Source organism: Grammomys surdaster, unplaced genomic scaffold (genome assembly GCF_004785775.1).
Source record: "Grammomys surdaster isolate TR1022 unplaced genomic scaffold, NIH_TR_1.0 191, whole genome shotgun sequence".
Taxonomy (NCBI): Eukaryota; Metazoa; Chordata; class Mammalia; order Rodentia; family Muridae; genus Grammomys; species Grammomys surdaster.
The window spans coordinates 5,520,333-5,532,368 of NW_021604636.1; positions in this window are offsets into that span (position 1 = coordinate 5,520,333).

Here is a 12,036-nt window from a genome sequence, read left to right on the forward strand (position 1 = left end):
CTCTACTAGATCATTTTAAAAATATAATTCATATCTCAATCAAATATACATTTCAAAAATAATGACCTTAATAAACTTAAATTTGAATAGTTTCAGACACAGAAAAATGTTTCCAAGTAATAATCTTTCCAAAAAAGAAATAATACAATGATTTTGTTGAACAATCAAATATTTTTATTCAAGGTAATAAAGATGCTATTGAGTTATGATGGGTATTCAAGGGAAATGACAGTAGTCTGTTAGTTTGAAGATTTCCGTTAAGTAGAATATTATTATTTCACTAAGTAGCCATGCTATCCAATCGCCGTTTAGTATCTATGATTAGACCCATAAACCTGGGCTGCTCTAGCTAGACCTTGGTCAGAGAGGCTTCCTTTTGCACTGAACAGTAGTCAATGGAGAGATGCGTAACTGCTCTGAGATTAAGAGATTGAATATTCAGCCCTAAATAAGACACCCACATCAACACTCCCACATACACACCAAGCTTCAGAAAACATGGTAGAAGAGGAGACAAAGAAACTGTAAAATCTAGAGGATGAGGAGGAGCTATGGTTGTCAGCACAAGATCAAGCCAGCCAAAATGCAGGCACAGATAAGACAAAATGCAGGCACAGACCCTAACCCTTACTGAGGAGCTACTGGCAGCTAAGTTTCTGGCGAAAAGAGAGTCATTCTTTTTTTGAGGAGGTAGCTACAAATAAGATTCCCACGCTCCAGTGGATGGTCCCATACACATGCAATGAGCAGCAATAACTGGACTTAGTGGGTTAGAAAAGAGACATGAGGTTGGAAGGCTGATGTGTTGGGAAATATAAGGGTCAGATGAAGAGGCAGGATGAGGGGTGTATATGATCATACTTAATTGTATACATATAGGAAGTTCTCAAGAATAAAGAACAAAAAAAAAAAAAAAAAAAAAAAAGAATAAAGAACAAAAGCCATTAAGTAAATATTTATTGAGTAGAACACATGCCAAGAAATACATACTAAAATCAATACAAAGGCCAATAGATCCCTGCTTTAGAAATAAGTAAAATCTAGTAGGAGGATAGGCGTGAGCAAATCATTTAAATACAGTCTGACGTCAGGTACTGGTGGTCACACCTTTAATCCCAGAACTAGGGAGGCAGAAGTAGGTGGATCTCTGAGTTCACGGCCAGGCTGGTATACAGACTGAGTTCCAGGACAGCCAGGGTTACATGGAACAACCCTGTCTCAGAAAAACAACACAAAAGACAGCTTAATATATGATACAGAAAAGTAGCACACAAAATGTTCTGAAACACATAACACGTTTTCTCGATGTTGAATTCTTGTATTAACAAATTTTGCTTCTTGAATTCACCATCTTCAAAACATATTTTATCAAAATCCTTCAACAAGGAACTAGAGAGATGCTAAGAGCACTGCCTGTTCTTTCTGATAGCCTGAGTTCAATTCCTGATACCCAAAGGGCAACTCACAACAACCTGCAACTCTAGTTTCAGGGGCTCTGACTTAGCATATGGGTTGTACACAAGACAGGCATGCAGGTAAGACAGTATACATTTAAAAAAATAAAAAGCTTCAATAATAATTACTGAAGACTTGGTAATATTTCAAATACAGTAGGGTCTTCCTTCCCCAAATCCCACTATGTTAAGTACACAGCATGCTCAATATTGTTGATAGAACTAACTTAAATTATTTAAAAAGCCAAAAAGTTTTTATCAGTGTGGCATTTTGTTTTCTCCAAAACAAAGTTAGTTTTATAGAAATCTTATTTAATCCAAAGTAATATAGGTTTTAGGACTCCTCAAATTATCCTAATTTCTTAAAAACCAGTTTGAACGCCTTATATCAAATCATCTGCAAAAGTTTAGTCCAACCCAACAGCAAAACAATTTCTAAAACCAGAGGTAGGTGCTGGATACTGCTTTCATTTGAGTTAATTAAAAGTATTTGATCCACTATGGTGCAATTCAGTGTAAGATCTTTAAAAGAATCGATTAGTCAGTGCTAGTTTCAGATAACACCTAATCTAAATGCCAGAGCTTGTGACTGGATTTTATCAAGCTCTAGCTATTAATTATTGACTAATCTAAAAAGAGGAAAGGTTGTTTTTATTTTCTATGCTGGCACTTCAATACTGGACATGCTGTTATTAAAATCAACATCAATTCCAATTACAAGATATATTGAAATTTTTGTGAACACTAAGCAGAAATAGGCTAATTAAGGGCATTTACAATACCAAATGTTGAGAGACCTAACAATGCAGGTTCTTGGGAGGGAAGACATATAAATCTGATAAACAGTTTCCTTAATGACAGCTACTAGGATATTATAAACAAGAATGAAACAAATCCTACAGTCTTTTGGTAGATACAGTTTGTTAGCCTCCTCTTGATGGGTTACTAGCAATACTAGCCCTATGAATAAGCTATCTATTTATATAATGTGAGTTTATAGATACCAGGTGGCCCCAAGTCCCAAATCTCTTCTTCCTACCTCAGTACCAGCTAACTGTTAGAATTTTCTGGGGTACTTGCAAAATCACAAGTGGCTTACCCTCTGCCTCAAAGATTATTTGTTTAGTCTGGGTGCCTGTTTTGATGGTGGCGATGGTGATTATTGTTTAGTTGGTGGATTGACTTTTTTAACTCAGAAAGGACTAGAGACAAGATACTATCTATAAAAATAAAGGCATAGTTTGGGAAAGCCCAGAGCAGCAAAAAGAGTTACCACTGGCCCTCCAGTAAAATGCAAGCCATAGCTTACCCACACAGATGCTCATTCTCAAAGGAAAGGGAGCAATGTTTCTAGAGAAAAGATCAATTACCACTACCAACAGACAAGTCGTGAGAATTTGAATGTTTCTACAATAAGGTATAAAATAATTTCTCTAAAATAACTAGTGAGAGCTGGAGAGATGGCTTAGTAATTGAGATCACAGCAACTCTTCCAGAGAATCATGGTTCAATTTCCAGCGCCCACATGGTAGCTCAGAATGGGCTGTAACTCCAGTTCCAGGGAAATCTGACACCCTCTTCTGGCGTCAGTGGTCACCAGACACACACATGGTGCACAGACAAACATGCAGGCAAAACACCCATACACATAAAATAAGAGAAGTTTATTTTTTAAAAAATAATAATTATCACAGAAAAGCATTAGTTCCCTTTATATTCTTTTTATTTGCAAACTGAGACAACAAAATAAAAGGCTCATTTATAAAAAACACGTAAGTATATGTTTATTTACTTTTATTAATTTTATTATGATGTTGATCTTAATTTCTGTGGCGCTAGGGATTTAATCCACTAGTTGAAACACTGCATACTAGGAAAGTGTTCTACTACTGAACTCTAATCCCCAAACAGACATTTTTTAAACCATGGAAGGAAATATTTTCAATTTATATTTATATGTACTGAATTGAAACTATACAAATAGACCCCACAAGTAAATAATTCTATTACTATTAGTTTTTACAGGTCCTATTTGTTTTTCTGCTCCTTAAGAAAATGAAAAACAGACTTACATTTTATGTCTAAGATAAAGCAACTAGAGGTTCAATTTTAAATTAAAAACCCTCTCTTGCCCTTCCCAAGACACACACACACACACACACACACACACACACACACACACACACCTAGACCTCTAAACTTACATACTCAATGACTAGATCTACCAGGTGTTCTCTCTAAACATTTTCATTATTTTGTATATGAATAAGGCACCAGAAAACAATAAAACATGTTCATTTTAGCAGTCTCATACATGGGTTTTCAACCACAGTTACTAGCCATATAAATAAAGGACTAGATAACAACATAGAAGTTTAGCACACTTAGACTAACTTTACAGACACTGTCCTTTCTTTAAAAATATGCTATGCTAGCCAAAGGTAATGGCACACACCTTTAATCTCAGCATTCAGAATGCAGACAGAGGTGGATGGATCTCTGAGTTTGAGGCCAGCCTGGTCTACAGAGTGAATGAATTAAATCTACATACTAAAGACCTATTGGGGATTTATTCTTCTCTTCAGTTCTTAACTTCAATTTGATCCCATTTTTCCCTTCATTCTGATTTTTATAATTATAATTCAAAGATATCAGATACATCATTTGTCCTTTTTGAAAATTTTTTATGTTATCTGTGTAGTGTTTTATCTGCATGCATGTCTGTGCACCATATGCATGTCTGGTGCCCATGGAGGCCAGAGAAGGATGTCAAATAGCCTGCAACAAGAGTTACAAATGGTTCCAAGCCACTATGAGGGTGCTGAGGATAAAACCTTGGACTTCTGCAAGAGCAGCCAGTGCCTTCAATCACTGAGCCATCTCTCCCACCCGTGCCATCTATCTTCACATAATTGCTACTAATAGTCGTTACTTCCTAAAGGCAAACCCTGGCCCTTACACTGCTTACTGTTTCTTTAGGAAAGTTGCTTACCTCCCTGGCCTCAATTCCTTCATCTGCAAAAGAAAAGAGCAATAATATGGACCTCACAAAATTGCTGGTGCTCAAATTAGTTGATACATGCTTAAGTAAATTAGAAGACTGTCAACAAAAACAGTCAATGAGTATTTGTTATCTATATCATCACTATAGTACTTGTAGGTGGGTTTTTTTGTTTGTTTTTGTGTTTTAAAACTCAGCTGATTTCTAGAGTTCCCATAATGGCTTTGACAACCATTTTTGCTTCTTTTTAAATGCATTATTAGTTGACTTGTAGATACCTGATTTGAATTTCAAATCCACTTCTTAACAAAAAAATCTAAATGAATTGGTTTAAGGTAAGATTTGAATGTATAACAATAAGAGTTCATATAGAGTCCGATTTAAAACACTGAAAGTGCTATACAAATTCTAAAAGGTTATCATTTCTTCCCTCTCTTTCCAAGTTCTTAACCAAGTATATGCCTATTTCAGGCAGCCCTTTCCTTCCTTCCAAGACAAAAATGACACTTTACAGAACTTTAAAACTCTTCAGTCAGAGCAGATTCCAAGTGAGCACAGTGATGCAAGCCTGTAATTCCATTTCATAAGATATCCAGACAGAAGGATCATGGTTCAAGGCTAGCCTATCCATATGTCTACACCGATTCTACATACATACACACACACATAGATTTCACCTTCCACAATAAAAGTCTGGGACAGAAGTCGAATGAAAAGAGCAGGGTATCAGGCAATGCAGATCTGGAGTGAAAACCTTGCTTTCACTCAGCAGCTGTTTAACCACAGGAAAGTTTACTCAGTCTGAACTTTTGTACCTCAACTGGAAAACACAGCTGCTACTCATCAGGTATGGTTGTTAGAGAAAAGTGGTTATAAGCTTTATAACGCATCAGGAATAATGTAACACTCATAGCTGTGGATAAAGATGTGCACAGATCATATGTCTCAGAATTGTTACATGAGCATAGCATAGAGGCAAACATTCCATGAGGAGAAAATGATAGGATAAACTAAACTAAGGAGTGTGAACAGCTATTTGGGATGTGAAAATAACTGATGATATAATTCAGTTTTAAAATATTCTTGATACTTTTATACTCTTATCTCTAAATTTACTAAATAAAAATATAGCTTTGAGGGGCTAAAGAGATGCCTCCATAGATAAGAGCACTGGCTGCTCTTCCCAAAGACCTGGGTTCAATTCCCAGCACCCACATGGCAGTTCGAAACTGTAACTCCAGTTCCAACGGGGATCAAACTTATGCACATATAATAAAATTAAATTAATTGTGTGTGTGTGTGTGTGTGTGTGTGTGTGTGTGTGTGTGTAGTTTTGAGTTGTATATTTATCTCAATATAAAGATATAGCGTTGAAGAATTGATTTCCTAAAGCCAGCATTTACAATTTTCTTATCAAACCCCTTCATTACAGATGGGTAGATGGTGAGTAGTACGTGATTAGGATGTAGAAGTAGTCCATAAAATTTCACAAAAGTTCCCTATTATCAGCTAAGAAGAAATGCATTATGACAAAGCCAAATAGTAAATCATCTGTTTGCTTGTTTTGTGTAAATACCTGAGATTTATTCCAGCGAGACCAGTAAGCAAAAAGAATGAAATTAAAAAGGCAGAAGGAAGGCCACAGTATCATAAACGCTGTTAAAATATTTGATAAAGGCTATTCACTAGAGGTTCATTGCAATGCACTGAGGAAAAAAATGATCCTTCCATATTTAGACACAAATGATAGCAAGCTAAACACTCAAGAAAAGATATGATACTGTTACACAACACACAAATCATGCTTATTATTGCTACCTATGTAGCCTATAGTATTAGTACTGAATTTTATTTGATGAAGATTCTCTGATTACTCTACCCTAAATATCAATTCCTCAGCTTGGTACTTAAAACTAAACCTTAAATCTCCGAATATTTTTTAAACGAACAACAGAGGACATGAATTTTTTCCAGAATTCTTCTTTTCAAAAATTTCCAAGATCTTTCCAGTCAATACATAAGATAGGGCACATATTGTCAAGAATAAGTTGTCAAAGTGAATATGAAATGTGCTTCTTAAAATATCATTTACACATTTACCAGATGGTAAAATAAACATGTAAATTGTTATCAAGTATATACCAACTTTGTATTAAAATTTTACACACCACAGGAAGGGTGTAAAAATTATCACATATTGTATTACTTGTTCACTTAATAGTTTATTAGCATCTCATAAACATTTTCTTTATGAAAAATATTATTTAAATGGTCAGAGACTTCATATGCTGCTAGTCAGAACCACATTAAGTTATGAGAATCCCAAAAAATAAAAAATAAAGAATCTTTTTGCTTAATTGGTTGAGTACAAAAGAACATTGAAAATAAAATGGATCCATAAGTTAATAGAGTTAATACCTTTCTGAGATTCAGGATTATAAAGCTAATTACAAAGCTAGACATGCATTATAAAGCTAATTACAAAGCATGGTGAATAAGCCTTTAATGCTAGCACTGGGGATGCAGATACAGGATGCAGAAGCAGGCATAATCTCTGAGTTTCAGGCCATCCATGGCTATGTGGAGAGACATATATACTTAGAGTAAGGATTTTCCAGAACCGTCAAGAATATAGAGAGCCCTATTGGTGACAGTTACTACAATAATTCAAAGTAGTACATATCAACAAAAACAAGAATATTAAATCTGTTAGATTTCTATCTTTTTAAGTTTTTATCTTTTTGAACCTGGGCTTCAAAGGTTTGAGCATTCAGAGGAACACATGGCTCCTTCAAGTTCAATAACGATTTTTAAGGAGTTGTGTTTATTTTTGTTTGTGTGTGTATGCATGCCTGCTACGTGTGTGTAGATGACTTAAAAAGCCAGAAGACGGTGTCCCTGGAGCTGGCATCACAGGTGTGTGTGAGTCACCTGATATGGTTGCTAAGGAGTACTCCAGTCCTCCAGAAGAAGCATAGCACTCTGAGCTCCTGAGCCATCTCCTCAACCTCTCAAACGTAATATTTAATGCATAGAACTAGCGTTAGTAGCATTATTCATTTGCCAAATGTCATTCCATGGTGGACAGATCTATCAGCAGTCTGATCATTTAAAAAATGCTATTTTGAAAACAGACTGTACCAGAACATCTTAGAATCACCATTTATCTCTTCTTTCAGAATGAGTATTTTGGTTCAGGAAAACCTAACAGTCGGTAGCAGAGCCCAAAGCTTCTAGAAAGTATAAAATTTCTTTGAAGTCACATTTTTTTTAATCCATAGAAGCCAGATATGGTGGCACACACCCATAATCCCAGTACTTGTGAGGTAGACACAGAAGGATTAGGAGTTCAAGGCCATATTTGTATACATACCAAGTTTAAGGCCAATGTGGGCTACCTAAGATCCTATTCCCATTTTTTTCAGTAAAGTATGCATAAATGACAACAAATAGGATTTTACAAGCCACAGAGTAGCTGAATTTACTGTTATGTTTGGCCAGCTCATATAAATCAATAAAGTGTATGTAAATAGACAAATGAAAGTAAAGTTCTGTTCTCTTCAGCAAATAAAACCTTGCACCTTTTGAATTGTGTACATTAAATCCAGTGATTACTACCTGCCTAGGATAAAACAGATGGAGTGATCCACTAGGCAATATGGAAGTTTCCATCTAGTGTCGGACACAGAAGAACGTATTTCTGTGCAGTGTTCTCAGTAACAGAGATGTAGTTGGTAGGACCAACATGAGGAGGCACTGGAGAAACAGGGAGAAAGTCAATGAACAGGAAACCAGAGTCTTACCCTGGGTCAACAGAACAGGTTCATATTTATTTGTTTCATATCTACACCACTGCATCATGATAGAGTGAAAATATTCCCCAAGATTCAAGAATTTTGTCCTCATTGGAAATGATATACAAAAAGTGATCATTTTATTAGTGCCTCTTTATCTTTTAATATATTTTCAAAATGAATTAGTCCCTGATCATGTCGCTTAAGAAATAATACAATATGAAGTAACAGAAAATAACTGATACATTAAAGTTTAAAAAGTAACATTCTGCCGAGCAGTGGTGATGCACACCTTTAATCCCAGCACTTGGAAGGCAGAGGCAGGAGGATCTCTGAGTTCGAGGCTAGCCTGGTCTTCAGAGTGAGTTCCAGGACAGCCAGGGCTATAAAGAGAAACCCTGTCTCGAAAAACCCAAAAAAGAAAAAGTAACATTTTTATTAAAAATGAAATGGGGAGTATAGAGACACACGTCTATAGAACTAGCATTCAAGAGGCCAAAGCAAGAGAACTGCAAGATCAAGGCTAGCCTAGGTTATGTAGCAATAAACTGTCTCACAAAATAAAAAATAAAAGCAAAACATGGAATTAACAAGTTATAATTATGTTATTTATGGCAATGTAACAGTTTGCTTACAAACTGAAAGGACAAAGTGATGTGTTAACTGTATGATGCTTTTTGATTAGTATATTACAATTCAATCAAAATTTTTGAATAAATAAATGATTTGCCATTCCTTTCTCTTATACATTGGTAACACATTCTCTAATAGGTTGTTAGATAATACAACATCATTTGGTTTTTTTGGTTTTGCTTTTGCTTTGGTTTATGATTTGGGTTTGGGTTGGGTTTTTTGGTTTTTTGAGACAGGGTCTCACTCTGTAGTTCTAACTTGCTGTCCTGGAACTCACTATGTAAACCAGGCTGACCTCTAACTTACAGAGACCCTCATGCCTCTACCTCCCAAGTGCTGAAATTAAAGGTGTGCACCACCATGCCCAGTTCAGCATTTATATACTAGATTTCTATAAGCAATATGCTCTCATACATGAACCTTATTAATAAACGTTCAGTTTATCAATGAAAATCACATTATTTCTGTATTCTACCTTCAGATTTTTAATTTATTTTGAAATGAAAATAATATACATTCCCCACAATTTTTTTAATGTGTATGGGTGCATGTATGGCACTCACAGAAGCTAGAAGAGGTCATCAGGTCCCCTGGAACTGCAGTTACAGGCAGCTGTGAGCTGCCAAGTGAATATTGGGCACTGAACCTAGGTCCTCTATAAGAAAGAGGAGCCAGTGCCCTTAACTGCTAAGTCATCCCTCCAGCCCAGTCTTCTCAAATTCTTCAGAAAAAATTGACAATCTAGAAAGGCATCTCACCTTATTCCTTCACGTCTTTCCGTATGCTATCCCATTCCAAGATTATAAATTCCCAGTTATATTCCTAGTTAGTAGATACCTCCCAATTTTAGATGCCAATTTCTAAATTTGTCAATACTATAAAAATTTTAATTATGTCAAGACTGACATAACTGGAACTGATAAGAAAATGGAGTAGCAAATCTTCATATATTTAGAGAGTAACTACAAATTTTGTATTGCTTATATACCAGAAAATACTTTTAGAACTTTATCCTATTGATACAAGAAAATATGGATAAATATACAAAATATAGTTTTCATAGTAGCAAAAACCTAGCAATAACTACAAGTTCATAAAGAGCTGGTTATGTCAGTTATGATTTCTCCACACAACAAAATGGTATAGATATTAAAAAGAATGAAATAGCGTGCACTGGATGGAAATACAGCCTAAATATATTAAGCAGGAAATATAAGTTGATACTAGAAGTCATTTAAGCCTAATCACAGTGACTTCTATTGATCAGAGTCCCATTTTTCAATGATGGGATAAAATCCTTGTTAATCCTAAGCAAGAGTATAGACGTTTCCAAGCTTCTCTAATATTATCTTCTGTTTGCCTCCTGACACATTCTGTTTTCCAAGCATCAACATTTCTTTTCTTTTTTATTCTTAATTATATGTCTGTATGTAGGGGTAGGTGCTGGGCCTATAAAAACCAAGGGTGCATCTGATCCCCTGGAAATGGGAGTCACAAGTGGTTATGAGTCACAAAGTGGGTGCTGGAAACTAAACCCAAGTCCCCTAGAAGAGCAGTCAGTGGTCTTAACTGCTTAGTCCTTTTTCTAGCCTCTAACACCAACTGTCTTCTCTGTCTTCCAGAGCTCACTAACGACTATTTTTCTGTCCAAGTGTCTGTCTATGTTCTGAACTGTTGTATAAGTCCAGCCTCATCAAAGCCAGCATGACTCCCTCACCTGGATATAATTATAACAGGTCCTATGTGCGCAAGGATATTCTCCTATGCTTCGTCTGCACCTTATCACTTAACCTTTTCCATCATGTAGAACAAGGTTTTCAGAAACCACAGAAAACATGCATTCAATTCATATGTCTTACATGTGCCTCATTCACAGCAATTAACAAAGGCTCACTAAATTAAATAGTCATCATACCTACATAAGTTCTTGCTGTTTCAGTTTATATTGAATAAGGAATCTTCAGGGTTTTTTTCTTTTTGTGAAGAGACACTACTGTTTGAGAAAAAGCCACGGCACAATGAAAGGAAGAAAGTTCATCTCAGCTATAATAAACTTCACTGGAATACCACACCACTACCATCACCTGAATCAAAAGGAAAAAAAAATGAATGTAACATTGCCTATTATTACTCCTTTCTCAATGAGTAGCCCATAACGGGGGGTGGGGGGGAGGAAGCCAGTGGGACACTTAGTTTGAAGTCTAGCCAGGAGAGCCTCTGGCTAATAGCAGAGAAATTTTGAGGTTTGGTTCAGGTATTGGTATATTAAACAGTACACCTTAGTGAGACATACTTGTTAGGACAGCTAAGAAATGATCGATCAGCAGTGTTGCTTTTGGTTTGCCAAGAACAAACTAAAACCTTTTTCATTTAATTATAGTTTAAACTGCAAAAAAGAGCAAGCATAAATAAAACCCATTAGTCCAAAGATTTTATTTTAGAAATATTGTATCTTCTCTCTTGCCAAATTGCATTCACTAATAAACAGATTTCATTTTTACCATAATTTCCCTTTTTTATTAACAAGTGAAACTAAGAAAATAATCAAAAGATTGGCAGATGAAAACAAGTGAGAACCAATGTATACAGATAAATCAAAAACAGGAAATGCCACAGCAATAAAAACTTGACTATTTTTCTAGGAATAATATTAAGTGAATAAACAAAAGAAGTATACTTTATACAAAGTCTAAGGATCTTAAAATATTCTAACATACATTATTTTTAAAGGATAGATATAATATGACTAGAATGATAAAATATAGCTTCAAAAAATAAAACCCAAAATAAGGAATAAACTAAAAGCTGTGCATTTGTTCCAATCCTTTTACCATTTTTCAATCTGGGAATGCATCTAAATTTAGAAGTGAGCTATAATAAGCCATGGTCACATGACTGCCTAGTTTCTTGAGCATTAATAAATACTTAATTCCAGCACAGATGACATACTGCATTTGAGAAACGGGAATAGTAGAAATAAGAACCTAAGAAACAAGAATCAATAAGTTTAATTTTTCTTCTTGTTCATTCCCTTAGTTTTAATTCCTAGAAGCTGCAGATTTGCGAACACAGCAGAAGCTCAGTTGAGCATGACAAACATCAAGTAGGGTAGGGTGCTGCACTCAGTTGAGCATGACAAACATCAAGTAGGGTA